The sequence below is a fragment of the Triturus cristatus genome, chromosome 2_2 (genome assembly GCF_964204655.1).
Source record: "Triturus cristatus chromosome 2_2, aTriCri1.1, whole genome shotgun sequence".
Classification (NCBI taxonomy): domain Eukaryota; kingdom Metazoa; phylum Chordata; class Amphibia; order Caudata; family Salamandridae; genus Triturus; species Triturus cristatus.
The window spans coordinates 630,483,173-630,502,295 of NC_140582.1; the positions used below are offsets into that span (position 1 = coordinate 630,483,173).

Consider the following 19,123-nt stretch of genomic DNA (forward strand, 5'->3'; position numbering starts at 1 on the left):
CTTGAATAACCAACCACCAGTACATAGGATATAGCTACTCAGCTGCAGTGGATTTATCCTTCCCACCAAAAGCTCATATCCACAGTCTACTGATGGGAACTCTTCAGAGTCGAAGGGTTGGAGTAGTGAGGAAGAACAGCTAGGCAGATGCAAAGGTAGACAAAGAGGAAGACTTTGGCAGCTTCTGTGACACAATTACAATAACTGCCGAGCCCTCGAGAAAGTCTGGAAAAGGGATCCGACACCGGACAACAGGACCTCCTACAAACTTGCCACCCGGAAACACCACCAGCTGATCCGCGCCGCCAAGAGAACAGCATTCAAGGACCGGTTGGACAACAACGCACACAACAGCAAGGAACTCTTCAACATCGTGAAAGAGCTTTCCAACCCCAACGCGGGAAACAACGACATCACCCCTTCGCAAGACCTCTGCAACTCCCTGGCTTCATACTTCCACAACAAGATCGCGGACATACACAGCAGTTTCAACAACCAACCAACGCACACCACGACCGACCAGCCAGCCCCCCCACCACCACCCTCCACGCCTGGACCCCGATCAGCACAGAAGACACCATCCGCACGATGAACTCCATCCACTCCGGATCACCAACCGACCCCTGCCCCCACCACATCTTCAACAAGGCCGACGCTGTCATCGCACCCCACCTGCGAGACATCATCAACACATCCTTCGACACCGCCATCTTCCCCGAGAGCTGGAAACACGCCGAACTCAGCGCTCTACTCAAGAAACCAACAGCGGACCCCACCGACCTCAAGAATTACCGCCCCATCTCGCTTCTCCCGTTTCCAGCCAAAGTCATCGAGAAGACCGTCAACAAGCAGATGGCCGCCTTCCTCGAGACGAACGGATCCCTCGACCCCTCACAGTCCGGCTTCCGAGCCAAACACAGCACCGAGACCGCCCTCATCGCCGCCACCGATGACATCCGAGCCCTGATGGACAATGGAGAAACAGCGGCCCTCATCCTCCTAGACCTCTCCGCGGCATTCGACACGGTCTGCCACCGCACCCTAATACGGCGCCTCAGCAACATCGGAATCCAGGACAAGGCGCTGGAATGGATCATCTCCTTCCTCGACGGAAGAACACAGCGAGTCCGCCTACCACCTTACAAGTCAGAGGCCTCCGAAGTCATCTGCGGCGTCCCCCAAGGATCATCCCTGAGCCCCACCCTCTTCAACGTCTACATGAGCCCCCTCGCGGCCATCGTACGCAAACACCACCTCAGCATCATCTCCTACGCCGACGACACCCAGCTGATCCTCTCCCTGACCAACAACCCCGCCGCCGCCAGAGCCAACCTACACGAAGGGATGAAAGAGGTAGCCGAATGGATGACGACCAGCCGCCTGAAACTGAACTCGGACAAGACGGAGGTCCTCATCCTGGGCTCCTCTCCCTCCGCCTGGGACGACTCCTGGTGGCCTCCCGCCCTGGGCACCGCACCCAAACCGACAGACCATGCACGTAACCTGGGCTTCATCCTGGACTCCTCCCTCTCCATGACCAGGCAAGTCAACAGCGTCTCCTCGGCGTGCTTCAACATCCTACGCATGCTACGGAAGATCTTCTGGTGGATCCCCACAGAGACCAGGAAGACCGTCACCCAGGCCCTCGTCACCAGCCGACTGGACTACGGCAACGCCCTCTACGCCGGGACCACCGCCAAGCTCCAGAAGAGACTCCAGCGGATCCAAAACGCCTCAGCCAGACTCATCCTCGACATCCCACGATCCAGCCACATCTCCGGACATCTGAGAGACCTTCACTGGCTCCCCATCAACAAGAGAATCACCTTCCGCCTCCTCACCCACGCACACAAAGCCCTACACGACCAAGGCCCGAGCTACCTCAACAACCGAGTCAACTTCTACGCTCCCAAACGCCACCTCCGATCAGCCAACCACGCCCTCGCCGCCGTCCCCCGCATCCGCAGAGCAACTACAGGAGGAAGGTCCTTCTCCTACCTGGCCGCCAAGACCTGGAACTCCCTCCCGTCCGACCTGCGCCTGACCCAAGACCACCTCTCCTTCAGGAAGAAGCTGAAGACCTGGCTGTTCGAGCAGTAGCGGCACCCCCCCCCCCCCAGCGCCTTGAGACCCTACGGGTATGTAGCGCGCTTTACAAGTGTCACTGATTGATTGATTGATTGATTAACTTCCCATCTCCTCCCCCACACCATGTCACACACCAACAAGATGTCTTGGCAAATGCTTCTTTTTGAATGTTCACCCCAGATCTTTTGACTTATGTTGCTGGTTTTTAAACTCTGAGAGTCCAGTGAGGCCTGCTTACCAGACCTCAGTGCCAATGCCCTGACCCAAAAACGTATATGTTACATTGGCTATACTCAATTGACATAGGCTAGCTTACCTGTAAGTCCCTAGTATACAGTACCCCGGGTACCCAGTGCCTGTAAGTTAAAGAGTCTGCAGCACTGGTTGTGCCACCCTGGCTGTGACAAAGTTAAAACAAGTCTCCCAGTCAGCCATTGCAGACTGGAAGAGCAGTTTCAAACTGCTAGCCAAAATGTAATATTTAAAGCCATGGCAAAGTCAAATATCTCCCTGGAGCATGTGTAAGTCACCCCATGGCAGGGCTACCAAGCCCTCAGGTAGAGGGTGTTGAATATTTCATGAGCAAAACATGTAGTTAACGTGTTCTGACAGTAAAAATGTGAAACTGTTGTTTTTAATGTGGAAAAACTTGGTTGCTTCACCAGCGAGGGCTGGGTTACATGGTGACCCCTTATCGGTGCGAATTCCTGAACTGTGCGACCAAAGTTGGCACTCCAAGGTATTAAACAACTTGTTACACTGAGTCAGGCTTTGGTCTCAAGTCAAAATAACCTTAACGGTTACACGTGGAGCTTGAACCCAGATAGCTTTCTGCCCTCCTGTAAAGACCCGCTAATGACTTCCAGGACAGGAGACAATAGGGGCCTGCACTAGACAGAGGTGTTACCTCCCTTCTGCAGGGAGCCACACAGGTGTTGGGCCAAAAGATGAGCTTCAAAGCTGGAGGCCACCCTTAAGAAGCACATGGGGAATATATGAAAGAGGGGCAACCCCATTGTTTAGGCAGACTAATTGGCACCTGGAAAGGAGGGGGAAAATCAGTTGCTAAACTGATTTTTCAGGGGCGTGTAGCCCTCTTGACAGCCACACCTCTGGGTTCGGCTAGGGAGCTCTGGACACTGAGAGAGGGGCTCTACCATCTAGGGAGAAGTTAGTATGTTGCATCGTGTGATAACCAGAGGCCACATTTCCCAGGAAGTGGTCATCAGGAGGGAGGGAACCCAGTAGCCCATTGGCTACTAACCACATCCTACCCTGAGGGCATCTTCTGGACATAAATAGGGCACCCTTGGCACCCAGAACTCATATCTCAACTGGACTGGATAGAAGGGCCAAAGGAGGATTACCCTACTGCACCAGGTTCCTGTCAAAGAGAGGCTGAACTCACCTAGACCCCATCTGCCTCACCTGGTGGCTAGCAAAGAAAATGGACTGTGATTGCTATGTCCTGCTCATGGATAAGTCGCCTACAGAGCCCAGCCAAAGCAAGGGGGCTCCAAGGGTCCGCCAACATAACCTCCTGTTCGCAGCACAAGGGACCTGACACTCAGATGTTGAACCAGATTCTGCTGGACCCATGAAAGTTGTCAGAGGGCAGCCTGGCTGTCCAGAAGGCAAGCTACAGCTAAGAGAAGGATTAGGTTGTGACTGCAACACCAGGCGACTGGTAGTACAGTGGTGACTGGACTTCAGCAAGAAAGGACCTCATGGGACATCAAAATCTGTGCCCAGGAGCCCCTCATCAACTTCCTGGACTGAGGAGTACCTACAGGGAGACCCCTGTCAACCGTGTCATATCCACAGCATCCTTGAGCATCCTTCACCATCCTGTATCTTCAGCATCAAGACCACTACCACTGAAATCCATTGGAAAAGGATAAAGTGCCTAAAACTACTGGAAGACTGCTTCTTCTGAGGAGGAAACTGTTTCTGAGGGCCTTGCTGGGCCCCATGACTGGTTCCCTGCTGGAGTTGGTTGCTCAAAGTAACTCTAACTGACCACATTACAACTTGCCCAACTTTATGCTCAAAATGTTTTTAAGTGTCAAATCTGTTGAAATGCTGTGATTTACTATACCTTATAAATTCTATATCTACGGAACCCTCTGGTGGATCTTTTTCTTTGTGGTGTCTAAAAATACATTAAAATAGAATCTATTTAGAAAAACGATCTAGTGTTAGACAGTCCATGATAATAGAACATGTGAAGGTAGTTTTAGGTTTGGCCCAGATGGATCGTTTAAGCAGGATCGGCTTAAGTAAAAGTCAATTCTCTAGATAGGTTAACCAAACCTCTTTATGAGTAATAGATGTCAAAACAGAGGTAGCAATACTCAACAGATGCTTGAGGAAGGCATTCTCCTCAATCTTTTAAGGGTCACATGGCACATAGCTACAATTGCCTCCTCCATACATAGTGGCTGACAATTCTTTGGCTTCGTACATTGTAATAATTTTTCTAACAGGGCAACTACCAAGCTTGCTCGAAAATCTAAAGACTCCTTCACATACCATATTAATTTTTAATATAGTATTTTATACACGATTGACCCATGAGTCATTACTGGCAAATGATACATCTAAATAATTCAATGTATTAATCCTCACAATCGGGAAGCATTCAATAAAAAAAACTTCTGCACTTCTCTGTCTTTTTCCCCCATATTATTGTAAAAGTCTTAGACATGGTAATCTTCAATTGCCTTCCCTCCATAAATTCAACAAAGGTGTCCATCAATCTCTGCAGGCCGACTGTAGTTCTTGACATCAGTACTGCGTCGTCGGCATAAAATAACACAGGGACCGAACCACCAGCAACAGTAGGCGCATCAGCCTGCAGAGCCATAAGAACATCACCATCCCCATTAATATAAAGGAAAAAAGAAACGGTTGCTAAGACAAAACCCTGTCTTATTCCCTTTCCTGACTTTAAAGGAATGAGTAATTCCCAACTTGGGCCAAAGCGTACCTTGGCAGTCAAACTTCCGTACTTGGTGTCCCAAGTGAAAGTAGGGTGTGCCATAAAATCGAATGATCGACAAAATCAAGGCACTGCTGAGGTCAGCAAAACACAGGTACTATGAGCCACTGCTCCAATTTGTGTGGAAGGAGCCTACCCATCAATTTAGCAGAAAAGTCCAGAAGTGAAATTGGACGATAGCACTTAGGGTCAGATCTGTCCCCTTCTTAAAAATAGGCACTATTTATTTATTAATTTATTATTATTATTTTTTTTTAATTTTTATTTTATTAGAAACCGTTAGCACACAATAAAAGACATACAAGGGCCTACAACCACCAGGGCCGGCCGCTATAGAGCCCGAGGGCCCGCAGTGTAACGCCATACATTCAAATGAACCAGCGGCAAAGTACCCGGCAGTCCGTAAGCACCTATAACAGACCATGGCCATAGGCCAGGAGCGGTTTAAGACAACAGTTTCATTTTTTATTAAACATAAAACACACTCAAGGCAATGAGAGTCCGAGATAGCAGCGTGCTCTTCCCAGGACGGGGAACAACATACAGTGTCCAAAACGATTCTGGTCCAGAAGCGGTGAAGGGAGGCAATGGGAAAACAGAGCATGGAACACACATCACACACTCCCGCAGAATGCGCAGCTAGGGGGTCAAAGCAATATCGACCTCTAATGGCAAAGGCGGGGCGCAGATACGGCCTCGATATAAATTCCACGGACCCCATACCCTACTCCATTTCCCTGGCTTACCTCTCGCCACATACACCGTCTTTTCCCTAAACATACACCAGTCCATATTCTTCTTCCATACATCAACCGTGGGTGGCCTCGGGGAGCCCCATAGCTGTGCAATGTTACGCTTAGCCACCATATACCCCAAGGTCACCCACTGCGTCTGTGCCGCATTGCAATCATTCGGTTCCCAGACATTCAACAAACACCTCCTAGCCTCTGGCAACAGGGCCACGTGCGTGACCCCCTCCAGTACAGTATGGAGACCGTTCCAGAATCGCACAATCTCCGGACATTCCCACAATATATGAAGGAACGTGCCCGGCAGGCCACATCCACGCTTACACAATCCATCCATCGAATAACCCATACGCAGCAAACCGGGCCCTGTGACATACACTCTATGGAGGATCTTCAGCTGTACAATGGCACATAGCCATCCAACACTCTATCCTCCAGTGGGGAATACTCGGGGATGGCAGCAGCGTCCGGAAAAACCGAACACAACGCATGGTGGACTTGAGCATATCGGAAATACTCTATCGTTCAATTTATATTCCTTTTTAAGCATTTCAAACGTTTTGAAAGCTCCCTTCACCCAAAGATCACCCACCTTACATATACCAATCATGTCCCATTTCTCAAAGCCTTTCGATCTCCACAAACAGCCCAACCGCCCAGAGGCATACAGCGGCGTCGCCCGAGTCAAGCGATCCCTCCACCCCATCGCAGCATTCGCCGCGTGCCACACACGCACCGCCACCCGCGTGGGTCCCGTCAGCCGCGTGTCCGGGGTCACCGAGTACAGCGCCCTATTATAATCCCCACCCGGAAGCAGGAATTTATCCATCTCGAACGCCGGGTTTAAGGCAGGACCATATATCCCGTGGTTCACAGCCGCCAACTGAGACGCCCAATAGTATCGTTTGATATCAGGGAGTGCCACCCCCCCATCGTACCAAGGAAGCATTAACTTGGCGAGAGCAATCCGCGGCCGCCCGTCCCAAAACAGTTGACGCTGAAGACCCTCAACCTCCCGGAAATAGCGGGCCGGTACGACATCCAGAGTATTTTGCAAAGCGTACAAAGAGCGAGGCAGCGACATCATTTTGAACAATGCCGCCCGTCCAAGCGGTGAAAGCGGAAGTCGTCGCCATCTTGCGACGTCGGCCTTCAGTCGCTGGAGGGGAGGGAGAAGGTTTCGCTCATAGCGGACCGCGGGATCCAGTGAGATAAAGATTCCCAAATATTTGAACCCCAGGGTAGCAACCTGAACAGGGCAGTCTTGCGGCAGGAGGGGGGCTTCCCCGGAGAGGACGTAGACGCACGATTTGGCCCAGTTGATAACCAGGCCGGAGTTGCGGCCAAAGGAAGTCAAAACGTCCACCAATACCATTAGTGACTGTCGGGGGGGAAGTGAGATATAGAAGGATGTCGTCCGCGTAAAGGGAGACACGGTCTTCGAACTCCGGCGTCCATCTAATGCCTCGCAACGACGGCTCCCAACGCAACCAGGCGGCGAGAGGCTCCAAAGAAAGCGCGAAGAGAAGGGGTGATAGCGGACATCCCTGTCGCGTACCCCTCCCCAGTGCGAAGGGAGCCGACACCCTACCATTCACCACCACCTGAGCCAGTGGGTCAGCGTATAACAATTTTACCCAACCAATAAACTCAGGGCCGAATCCAAATTTCGCCAAAACGGCCCAAATATATGGCCACTCCAAAGTGTCGAACGCCATAGTAGCATCTAAAGATGCCAAGATGGCCGGCTCCCGTATAAACTCGGCTCTAGCCAGCACACCGTGCAACCGCCTCACATTTAGGGCGGTATTCCGATGGGGTATAAAACCGGACTGATCCTGATGAATCAAGTCGCCCGCGACCCGAACCAGTCGGTTAGCCAACACCTTAGCCAGAATTTTGGGTTCTGCGTTCAACAGCGAAATGGGCCTATAGGAGGCGCAGCGGTCTCGCGGCTTCCCATCTTTGTGTATCACCACTATGGTGGCGAGGCGTTGGTCAGGGGGAAGGAAGCCCGCCGCACGTGCCGCCGAAAACATGTCACGAAGATACGGCGCTATCTTATCAGGACGTAACTTATATAGTTCAATGGGAAGACCATTAGGACCCACCGCCTTACCAGACGCGATCGAGCGAATGGCCAAAGCAATCTCATCTGACGACAACTTCGCCTCCATCAATGTTGCATCCGCCTCCGATAAGGTTGGCAGTGCGATGTCTCGAAGCAACAAATGAGAATCCTCCTCCGAACGCACGGAAACCGGAGAGTATACCCCGCGGAAGTGATCCGCGAAGCAGTCAACAATCTCAACAGGGTCAGTCACACGCACTCCATCCATTCTCTCCACAACGGGCACCACCCTGCTCGCTCTCTCCTTCTTATCCAACCAAGCAATCAACTTCCCGGCCTTATCCCCCACGTCATACAGACGCCCTTGCTGTTCTCTATACATCCCTTTAGCAGCTTCCGTGACTAGCGCTCTATAATCTGACTGTTTGAGGCTGAGAACATGCAATTTCTCATCAGTAACTCCACGCTCCAAGTCCTCCTCCATTTCAGCTATTTCAGTCTCCAGGCGAACCACCTCAGCTCTCTCGCACCTCTTAGTATGGGAGATAAGAGACAAGGCCTGCCCCCTGACCACCACCTTATAAGCCTCCCATAGGGAGACGGCCGACGACACCGACCCCACATTATCAGTGAAGTAGTGATCAGTGGACTTGACCAACTCCGCGCGGATCTTAGGGTTACGAAGATACCAGGGGCCAATAGGTGCCACTCTTCCCTCTGTGCCAGGGTCAACCCTCAGTTGCAACCATATAGGGGAATGGTCAGAAATACCTCTGGCTACGTGACGCACCTCCCCAATCATCCCCGCTTGGGTCGCCGGCATGAGCATATAGTCGAGTCTCGAGAGACTCCCATGGGCCCCCGAGTGAAAGGTATACTGCGCTTGTCCCGGGTGCATCATTCTCCAGCAATCTACCAGTCCCAAAGTGTCCAAAAAACTCCCCAACCAGGCCTGAGCCCTAGGGAGATCCCTGGGGGGTGACGGTCCTCCAATCCAGAGACCACGGCATTAAAGTCTCCACCCAACACCAAAACCCCCCCAGGGAGCCCCAGAACCAAACGCCCCAAGTCAGCAAATGTAGTCGTCTGCAACCCCGGGGGCACATACACAGCCACCAGTGAGATGGTTCTACCCTCCCATCTCCCCACCAGTGCCACATATCGCCCCCTATCATCATGAAGCACCTCGTCCACTGCCAGTGGGAGGGAGGTCCTAACTAAGATGCCCACTCCCCTAGAGCCAGAAGTGAAGCCAGAGTGAGCGGCAAGGCGATAGCCCCTCCTATTTAGGGCCTGGAAGGAGTTCCCAACCAAATGTGTCTCCTGCAGGAAAACGATGTCGGGCGAGAGCCGCTTCAAGAACTGTAACACCACCCCGCGCTTGATCCTGTCCCCCAGACCATTCACATTCCACGAAAGGATTCGCAATCCCCTATCCCCCATCCCACTCCCGCACATGAAACCCACATCCCGGAGAGCACAACCCGGAGAAATCAGCAAACAACTTCACATTGCCCTGCGAAACGAAAAAACAACAACCATCCCCAACAACCCCCCTCCCCCACAGACCCAAAACCACAACTCCCCCCTCCCTGCACCCCTGCTTGAGCCCGAACAGCCCCCCCAACTTGCAGTGTGCCTGTCGCCCTAACATTTACCACAAAAGAACCCCAGAAGGAGGAAAGGACCCCAAAAAGCTCCCCGCAACCCCCAGACATTTGAAGGGCATGATGTGCCGGATTAGAGTGTAACTGAGCCAAGGTGCAATGAATAGTCAATCTAGTCCATCGCCAGGAACCAGGTTCTAGTCCTGCTCCACCACATCCCGTCCGCTCTCCTCCGCCCGATCGTCTCGATCCTGTCCCCGCGGTAGGGCATCCAGCCAGTCACCAACCGCCTCCGGTCGGTCAAAAAAGTGGGAACGACCCTGGAACTCAACCCGCAACCTCGCCGGGAATAACATCGCGTATTTCAGCTCCATGTCCCTCAGGCGCCGCTTGACACCCAAAAATCCCAGCCGCTGTTTCTGGACCGCTTGCGTGAAGTCCGGATAAAAGCTAACATTGGAGTTCTCAAACTTCAGCGGCCCAGCCACCCGCGACGCCTGAAGGATAGCATCTCTATCCCGAAAGTTAAAAAAAATCGAGCGATTATAGGCCGCGGGGGAGCACCCACTTTGGGCGCACCACCCGGAATCCTGTGGGCCCGCTCCACCGCAAAGAACTTGCTCAATCCCTTGGGCGCGAGACGGTTGATCACCAGATCCTCCACAAAAAGATCAGCAGCAGATTCCTCCGATCTTTCCGGCACTCCGATGATACGGACATTGTTCCGTCTAGCCCTGCTTTCCGAATCCTCAAGTCGACGATCAGTCTGGTCACTGGCAAGCCGCAACCGACGGACCTCCGTCTGCAGGCCGGCCACGTCCACAGTTAGGCTCGACGCCGCTTGTGACAAGGAGTCGACCCGCTCGTTGGTTTTGGACAGATCTGCCCTGACCAAATTCACGTCGATCAGTACCGCGTCCAACTTATGTGCCAGGGTATCAAATCGCTGACCCACAGCAGCCTTCATCTCCTCAATGGCGCCCATAACGTCCTGCAGGGTAAACTCCGACGCTGGGCCCGCCAGCTCTTTAGACCGCTCAGGCGATTTATGCAGGCCAGCGGGGGATCCCTTTAGCTGCGTGTAACGGTCCATGTTGTTGGCCTGAGCATAGGATCCCCTCCGGGTTAATTTATTATTTATTTATGCGTTTAATTATATAGCTTGCACTTTAGCCGAAGGTGTCAAAGTACTTTACAATAGAACCAGTTACATTACATAAGGACTTCAAAGCACATGAAATACATAAAAGGTACAAAACAGATAAACTCCAAACTCACATAAGAATGGTGGTAAGTAGATATTTCTACTACAGATACTAGCAGTTAGAGTCACATATATACAAGTTACAAATTCACTCAAGATTACATTTTAAGAAAAGTTGAAGCGATTATGGTTGAAAATAATATATTACATATTTACAGAGCATGATCTTCTTGCAATTGCTGGGGTTCTTGCGGTGCTCATTCAGCCAAGCCTTCAGGGCGTTGTGCTCAGGGGCAATGATCTTGGGCTTGGAGGGATCCTTGAGATGGTGATATCCAGATGTCCTCCACGCTTGTAGTCTCAACATCTCCAAGACAGCAGCAGAGATCCCTGGGAGCCTGTAGGGTGCTGATGGGGGTGTGGGAGTTTGCTTTCGTGTTACTCAAACCAGCACAGACACTGGGGGTTGAGATGGGGGCAGGGGGACAGCTGAGTGGGACGATCTGCGGAGATGTTCACTATGAAGGAATCAACCCAGCTAGTGTGGATCATGTAGTCAGCAGCTGCGTTAAGCATATGGGTTAAAATGTACCCCAAAGTTCCCCGCCAGCCATGAAGGCATGGTCGGGACACCATCTAGCCTGGGCACTTTACTCCCTGAACTAAATCTAGGGCAAGCAGGACCTCCTCCAGAGTCATTTTCTGGGGTCTGCTACAGATTGGAATACCTATCAAGCCTTTATCACCAGCTAGGGAGCCAGAAATGTCTGAATAATGCTCAACCCGTGCATGGGGGAACATGTGCGAGGTAAGTTCTGGTGCTGAGTCTTCTTTTGAAAAGGGGGCATTAATAATGTTCCAGAACAGAGTGGCATCATTGGTCCCAGCTACCTGGACCAGGTTAGATCAAGCTAAACCCTGAGTACCTTCTTTCTATTAGCTAGTACCAAATTGGAGTCCTTCCTAAGTACCTTAATGACAGTGTGGTCCCTTGATGAACTATGCAAAGCTATCTGCAGCACATTTAGCAGCCTGAGTGCATGAGTGATCAAACCAACCTGGTTTCATTGTGGACTGGGGTCTAGCTCTTCGGGTCAGAAAGATGTTTAGTGGCCTAGTGAATGCTTCAAATGAATAAACCAACATTGTATGATCAACTTTATCACCCAGGCAGTATTTAAAATCTGCTTCATTAGTAGTTAAAAAAATGGCAGCACCGCTGGAGGATTAACCCTCGTCCACTTAATTTGAACACCATTAGGTCAAATGGCGTCCATATTAGCAGTATTAGTGCTTAGCTTCTGCCTCCCAGCAGGTAATAACAGAGATACCACTAGAGGGTTATCATCACTTAATGTAGTTGCTATTATTCTATGGTCAAGAACAAGGTTCCTGGTTGAAAAGTGACTAAAATATGGTCAATAGTCGTGCTTGCTCCTCTCCCATTAAAAGAGGGGATCTGGGCTTTATTTGATTCAGTATTGGTCTCCAATAATTATTAGGACTCCTGGTTTTATGGTATTAATTTTTTTTACATTTCCATCTGTATTTATCCGTATTTATCTTTTAATAATTTTACATCTATTCATCCATATTTATGGTGGAGATTGCGTAAAGTAGTATGTTTCTACATTTAGTTAACCAATAAGTGTATACTCAGACACGAACACCTGACTTATTTTAATGATATGACTACCCATAAATGATAAACCAATATGCTGGTGTGAAATATGTGTATACCTACAGCTCCTTAAGCCACATTAGGGAACTTTCTCTCTTTTTTTTCTTTTTTTCCTATAAATCCGCACAGCTATTGGGCTGGCAGTCATGACTGACAGCATTTACAATTACTCAAAAGCAACCTCATTTCAGTTTTTATCCATATTTTAAAATAAATACAGACAGGAAAATAGATAGATTTCTGTCTGTGTTTGCCCATAGGTGTTATTTAGAAAATGAGAGGCTCCATCTCCTGCTAGATTCATTATGCCACATACCAGTTTAGCCAAAAACTTACATTTCTGTATATTAAAGTCACTAGTCCATAAATTCGACAGTTTGAAGGGCTGGCTTGCAAAAGCATGACTAGGTTCGAGTGGGAAGGGTATGCCCAGACGTGGGTCCCGTGCTCTCCATGCCACTGGAATCAAGCTATCCTGGCTGAAGAGGGGTGAAACCCCGAAACCGGTCCTAGGATACTTGTTTCCAGTCGAGGGAGGACCTGGCTTGGCAGTTCGGGCTGGATAGTTCCCATGAAGCACAGGGTCAAGACTGATGTGCATATGGCTGGGTTCAAACTGGAACGGCATGGTGAGCAAAAACACGATGGATTTAGGCCCAGATCTCTGTACTGGGGTGAATGTATGACATTGTCCTGCATTCTGTCCATAAACTGTTGTTTTTGCATAGGTACGCCTCTAAGGCAGTGAGAACTGCACTGTGGGTGGAGTCAAAGGTATTATTAGAAAAGTTCATAAAAAACAAGTCAATCCCGCCCATAAGAGACAGCTGCACAAGCTGGTAATAGGACGAGACAGTAAATGACCTCCTAAAAACCGCAGCCAACAAATTTGAGATTAAAATTTGAAGACCATCCCTTGGTCGACCTGATAATGATGGAATAGCAGGCATACAGATAGTGGCAAACCCCTCCACAATGGAGGGGACTACATCCCAGGTTTCCTGGAGGCAGATCACAAGAGATGTGGAGGCAATATAGCTCAGTCTGGGGCATCTATCTTGTTTCTGAAGCCCATTATATTCCATGAAATAAATAAACCTACTCCTTTATATACCGCTGAAGATGGTGGAGGGGATACAGCAGTTAAATTGGGACTCTTGGTTCCACTGGCCTGACTAGTGGACGGATATGGTTAGGATCAAGGACGATAAGCCAAACTACCAGCCCATGACTAGGACATAAAGGGTCCTGTTACTGCAGGTGGGGCGAGTCCCCAAGGGTACTATGTCAATCTGTCTTCTATACATCGCTTCAAGCAGTAAACCTGTTGGAAATAGGGATGGGGAATTGACAATCAGCGACTGAGAATTGGATAGAGGAAGGGGCAACTGTCACCCTGCGAGATGGGTGCAAGTGGCAATACAAGTATTCTACGGGAAGAAGTGTGATGTTGCTGGGATTTGTGTTAAACGTTGGAGACCTAGACAAAATCTCTCCTGCTACCCTAGGGTGTTTAACATTTATAATCTCCCTTGATAGTTTTCCTAGGAGATCTAATCAACCCAACCCTTCTTGTCATAATTATTTGGTCAGCTCTTGCAATTAGGACTACAAACCTAGACTGTAACCAATGAGGACCTTGTTCCTCAATTTATTAGATGACTCAACTGTACCTGGGGCAATGGGGAGCCATTAGTCATTATTGCCACATAAGGAGAACAGGCAGGGGGTACATTGATGGTAACATTATTTATTTGCTCCCCCTCCCTCTCGGGGCTGCTAGTATTCCCCAATTGCTGTGGAACACTTCTTGATGGAGTGCCAGGTGGACATATACTGCCAGGTAAAGTGGTCAAGTTGTTAGTCCTATACTGATCTGGCTGGATGAGGGATGGGTCCCTTGTTGTCCCTGGAGTCATAACTCGAGATAGATCCCTCACCTTCCCCATTCCTACACTTATTGTCAGATTGTAACTGATTATTATATGGGAGACTATAGCACTGTGCAGAGTTGTGTGCAGGTATGTTGCAGTTAGTTAGATGGCCATCCTGGCCAAGCAGCGATGACCTTTGTGTCAGGTGAATCATCTGTGCCGAACCACCATCAACCACACTATGCGTTGTCTTAATATGCCCTAAAAGGCTTTCAATGGCCCGCAATCACGCATACATGGGAGAGAGCAAATTTTCCATCATCCCCCTCAAACTGGCCAGCAAATTCTCTTGGGGCAAATCCTCTTCCGCAGGCAGAAGGACAGTGGGGATCTCTATATATGGGGCAGATGCACTGTTTTTGGTGGCATGATAGAACTTTTCGACTACATGTCGTCTTTTACGTTTGGCTGGAGGAGCACAATTGCTTGGCGAGGGCAGAAAGGTGCTACTGTTCCGACCTCGATCCCCAGAGGGAGACAGCCTTACTGATAACATCTCTGGGACTGGTAATGGGCCATGAACCGCCGCTGGGATGGTATCAGTAGCTGGTTGTGCTGATTACTCTAAAATAAATAGTACCTCTGGGGCTGTAGCCATAGTGACTGATAGACAGCGCTCTGCCATTTTTGATCTCTTTATTTAGGGCTCCCACAGCACGGTTAATGTATCCATCCAGATATGCCAATTTGGATGCTTTATATTTTTCATGGTAAACAAAGGCAGGGGCACTCAATATAAGCTCATGTCTCAAACACCTCCACAAAAATTATTATTCTAAAGGCAGTGGTTCAAACGTTAGCCCTACAATGAGCTACCCTTAGCTGTGAGCTAATGCCCTCTGAGAGAGCCAAGATAAAAACATGACAACTCACAGTGTGCCAACGTGTGACACATGATATCAGGTCCCATCACACAGTCTCCTGGTGAGGAGCTGATATTTTCCAGCTCTTTTTCTGACGCTTTGAATCAGGGGTATGAAAATACCCAAGGACATCAGGACCAGCTTCAGCAAGCTTTGTTTTTTTTTTAGGAGGAGGGGACTTGAGGGGCAGGATGGGGTTTAAAAGGGCCTTCTAGGTACTTCTCGGCATGAGGCCCGCCCCCTTCTCACACAGTGAGAGTGTTCTTCAAGTTGGCAGGTGATAGAGCAGTCAATTTGTATCCTACATAGGGTACTTGTTAGGAATGCACTGTAATCGCTTGTACAACCCACTCACATATTATTCAATGTATGAGAGAAATTAGATGCTCGATGAAATGTAAATCAAGTAACATGTTCCTATGAAATTAGTATATTCTAACATAAAGCTTAATAATTAACTTATACAACTTGTGATGGGAAAATGTAAGATCCCAGGATATTTCAGGTGTAGAAGACACTGAGATTGTGATTGTCTGCTAAAGAGTTCAGGAGTTGTGGTGAGACATCGTTGATGGTCCTACCTAAGACAGGGAACTGCGCAAATGGTAAACTGTACTGATTCGGGTGAATACACGCTGGCCGTGGGTTCGCTGTAAGTGTTTAATCTTGTATGAGTGTGTCTTTATTTCTTTTAGCAAGGCAAACAATTACAGATTATAAAATGATTGTGTGAGTGAATGCCTTGTGAGGGAATACACACGGAGAAACTGTGAAGGAGGTGAGCCACTGCAAGGAGTGAGGGTGATGTCAGATTGTGCTGCCCTCAGATAGCTTGGTTGTTGTAACACCGCGCTGGGATTGGTTGTCGATTGTTCATTGCATCTAAGGTGTTGGAGATCGTATCGTAGTACAATCTGATTTAAATTGCATTTGAATTGGTGAGTTCCATAAACAGGAAAAATCATGCCATGTCTTAGGGTTCTGCAAGACTTGTTTCGAGGGGTTGAGGGCATTACCACATGGGTGGGCAAAGAAGCGCCGCCAGAAGACACACCAACTCATTATATGGCAACAATTGTAGGACTCCATACTAAAATATTGGCACAAGATCGCCGAGTAAGAGGATGCATTGGCATTTCCACGCTATGGCACTTTCAAGTTGGAGATACTTAACCAGTTGAGAGGAGTAATGTTTGCAACAAAACCTTTACTTAGGCCTACACAGTTTGAGGCGCTTGATGCATGGATGCATGCAGCTCATGCTAAACAGAGAGATAGCTATCATCGAAATATGAAGAAAACAATGCAAGTATATCAAGAGGCACAGTGAGATGCAAAATTGAAGAGACGGAGGGTAGACGTGATCGGGGGAGAGAGATTATATCCTGCACTGATAAGGGATGAGAATGCAAAAGATAAGGGCGGGAAAAAAAAATGGAAACAATGACAGTGACACTGATACATGATAAAAACACAAATGAAAAACTGCTGGTCTGAAAGAGAAAGGGATTAGGAATAAGTTAAACTACAACAACCAGTCAGACTTATTTCTTTAGGAGAGTATTTCTATGAGGATAGAATCCCATCACCCACTTAAGTGGCAAGCTTCATCATTTGAGATTCCACTGCGTAATAACCCTAGTGTATCTGCGTGCTACAACCTTCTAGATTATCGAAGGGAGCTAACAGATAATACAAGGAATTGTATAAGGTAGTAATAACAATGAACCCTAGATGAGTTGTCTCAAAATGTAGTCATGGGTGAGGGTTGCAGTGCAAAAAAGTGTTGGTGCAAAAAAAGGTGATGTTTAAAATTGACTACCAGGATACTAAGAATTTTTATAAAGTGCTAACCTAGTGTCAAAGTAAAAACAGTGCGTAGACAGTTTTAAACAAATAACTGTACGAAGGCCATATAAAATGACAGGTCTGCATGTTTCAGCTTTAGGGTATTATGTCCCTAGCTTTCGTCAGGACCTCAAAAAGATGGAACGCTACTGCAAAACTGTGCTTATGTGCCAAAGTTAGCAAAAAACAGACAAGAAAACTGGTTGGATAGATACAACCCGTCTTGCTCCTGTACGCATAAATTGGAAAAGCTATCACAGGAGTATAAGCTGCAATCCTGCAAGAAAGACACAAAAACAACAGCAAATAATAAAACCTTCCAAAAAACGTTCTCAGTACTATTGTTGTAAGGAAAACATTTATCCTAATCGTACATATATTGTTTATGTATCTATATCTTTTATCCACTGGTATAAACTATCAAAACAATTTTCTAATGCAAATTACTGCACTTACCCGGCTTTATGCGGGTGTGCTCCTCACCTCACCTGGCATCCGCTCAGAGTAGGAGGCACCGCTCTATAAATAGGGTATAAACATAACAATTGCGTCAAAGTCTGTGATGTTCTCTGAAAATATGGTTATCCCAATAAATTTCAATGTCCGCCCTACAATATGATCACCAAGGCTTATTCACAAAGAGCTCCTAATCATTGTATTAGATACTAGTAATCTCGGTGTAGAACTACAGAATCTCGCAGATAGACTTGTTTAGGTTTTACAAGCCATCAAGTTGCTTGAATACAAATATAAAATTTACTTTGCCTACAGAGCCAACTGTGTGTCAGTTCGTTGTCCTTATACCTTAAATAGAAAATGTTAATGTAGCTCTCACCACAAGTATATCAACAAATATGTTCATACGTGTCAAAGAGCTGACAATAGCTCGTATATACGATGAATGTTTGTGTGAAAAAAATCGCTGCTTTTGTATTTAAGTAGTAGGCTCAACATCTAGTTAAAAGGTAAAGTAACCTAAAAGTTCAGCAGAAAAACATTCTACCCGTGCCTAAAAAGTAACTGGAGGCGAAGTCAAAATTACACAATATCAGCTCCGGACGCGAGTCCGGGTCTTACCTGTCCGTCGGTACCTCTGGCTGGACCTAAGCCGGAAGGGAAGGTAACTGACGGCACAGGAGCCGTGTATTTAAGTACGGGCCAACCATTCACCATCGATAGAGTAATTCCCGTCCAATCCGCACCTACTGACCGCACAAGCGTGTGCTCGTGATGAAAGCAATTTGCGGACCTGCAAGATAAGCGTGCGCGTGCCAGCATCTCTTGGGAATTGTAGTCTTTCATGAATATATCCGCACGAACGTTAACACGTGATGTTCATAGAATTTGAAACTACACGCAGAGCATGTACATACCATGGTCTCAATAAAGTAGTCTTTTTTTGCATGATATATTTACTGAGCAGAAGTTTTATAAAGAAAAGAAAGCAAGGACTAATATGCACGGTCAGAATCTTAAGGATTTTGTTACAAAATGCTGTGGCAATTGCTCAAATGTTATTTATTAGAAAGATAGAAAGCAGGGCACTCCAGGAAACACTAATGGTGCAAGAGTCCATCTTTTGGCACAAGTAAACCTAGGATATTATTAATATAGAAAGTGTATTATGTGAGAGAACTGGTGACTCTCTTCTCAAAGAGAAGAAGTTAACTTAACTTTGTCTTTTCTTCTTTTTGCAATAATAGCATGGTTTGATATATTGATACAGCATTTATAATGTCATTGTAATCTTTCTGATACCAATGATTCATATATAACACCAATCAATAATGAGCTTGCCATCTTAGAGGTGACAACCAGTGTCTGTCATAAAGTCACCCATGGTATTTCGTCGTTCAAACCCTGGCTGTCACTTCTAAGTTTAAAAATCCATTTCTGTTCTCTAATGAATAGGAACCTTGTGATGTCACTTACATGAGATGGTATCAGCGGTTGTTCTAAAACCGTCCATCGTAATTCCAGTCGAGGCAGACCTGTTATGGGAAGTGCCTAGTGGGGGTTATGTGCATGTCCCTTGGCGTCAAGGTGATGTTACTACCTTCTTAAATGAATTTCTGAA

At 47.9% G+C, this 19,123-nt stretch overlaps 1 protein-coding gene across 1 annotated transcript in view; it reads right to left on the minus strand.

Moving 5' to 3' along the window:
- MFAP3L (microfibril associated protein 3 like) overlaps positions 1-18,251 on the minus strand; it is a 465,114-nt gene extending 446,863 nt beyond the window's left edge. Inside the window, exons 1-2 of the mRNA XM_085641824.1 lie at positions 18,124-18,251; positions 17,503-17,565 (exon numbers count right to left, since the gene is read on the minus strand). The gene's annotated coding sequence lies outside the window, so the exon portion shown is untranslated. The remainder of the gene's footprint in view (positions 1-17,502; positions 17,566-18,123) is intronic.
- Between the last annotated feature and the right edge of the window lie 872 nt (positions 18,252-19,123).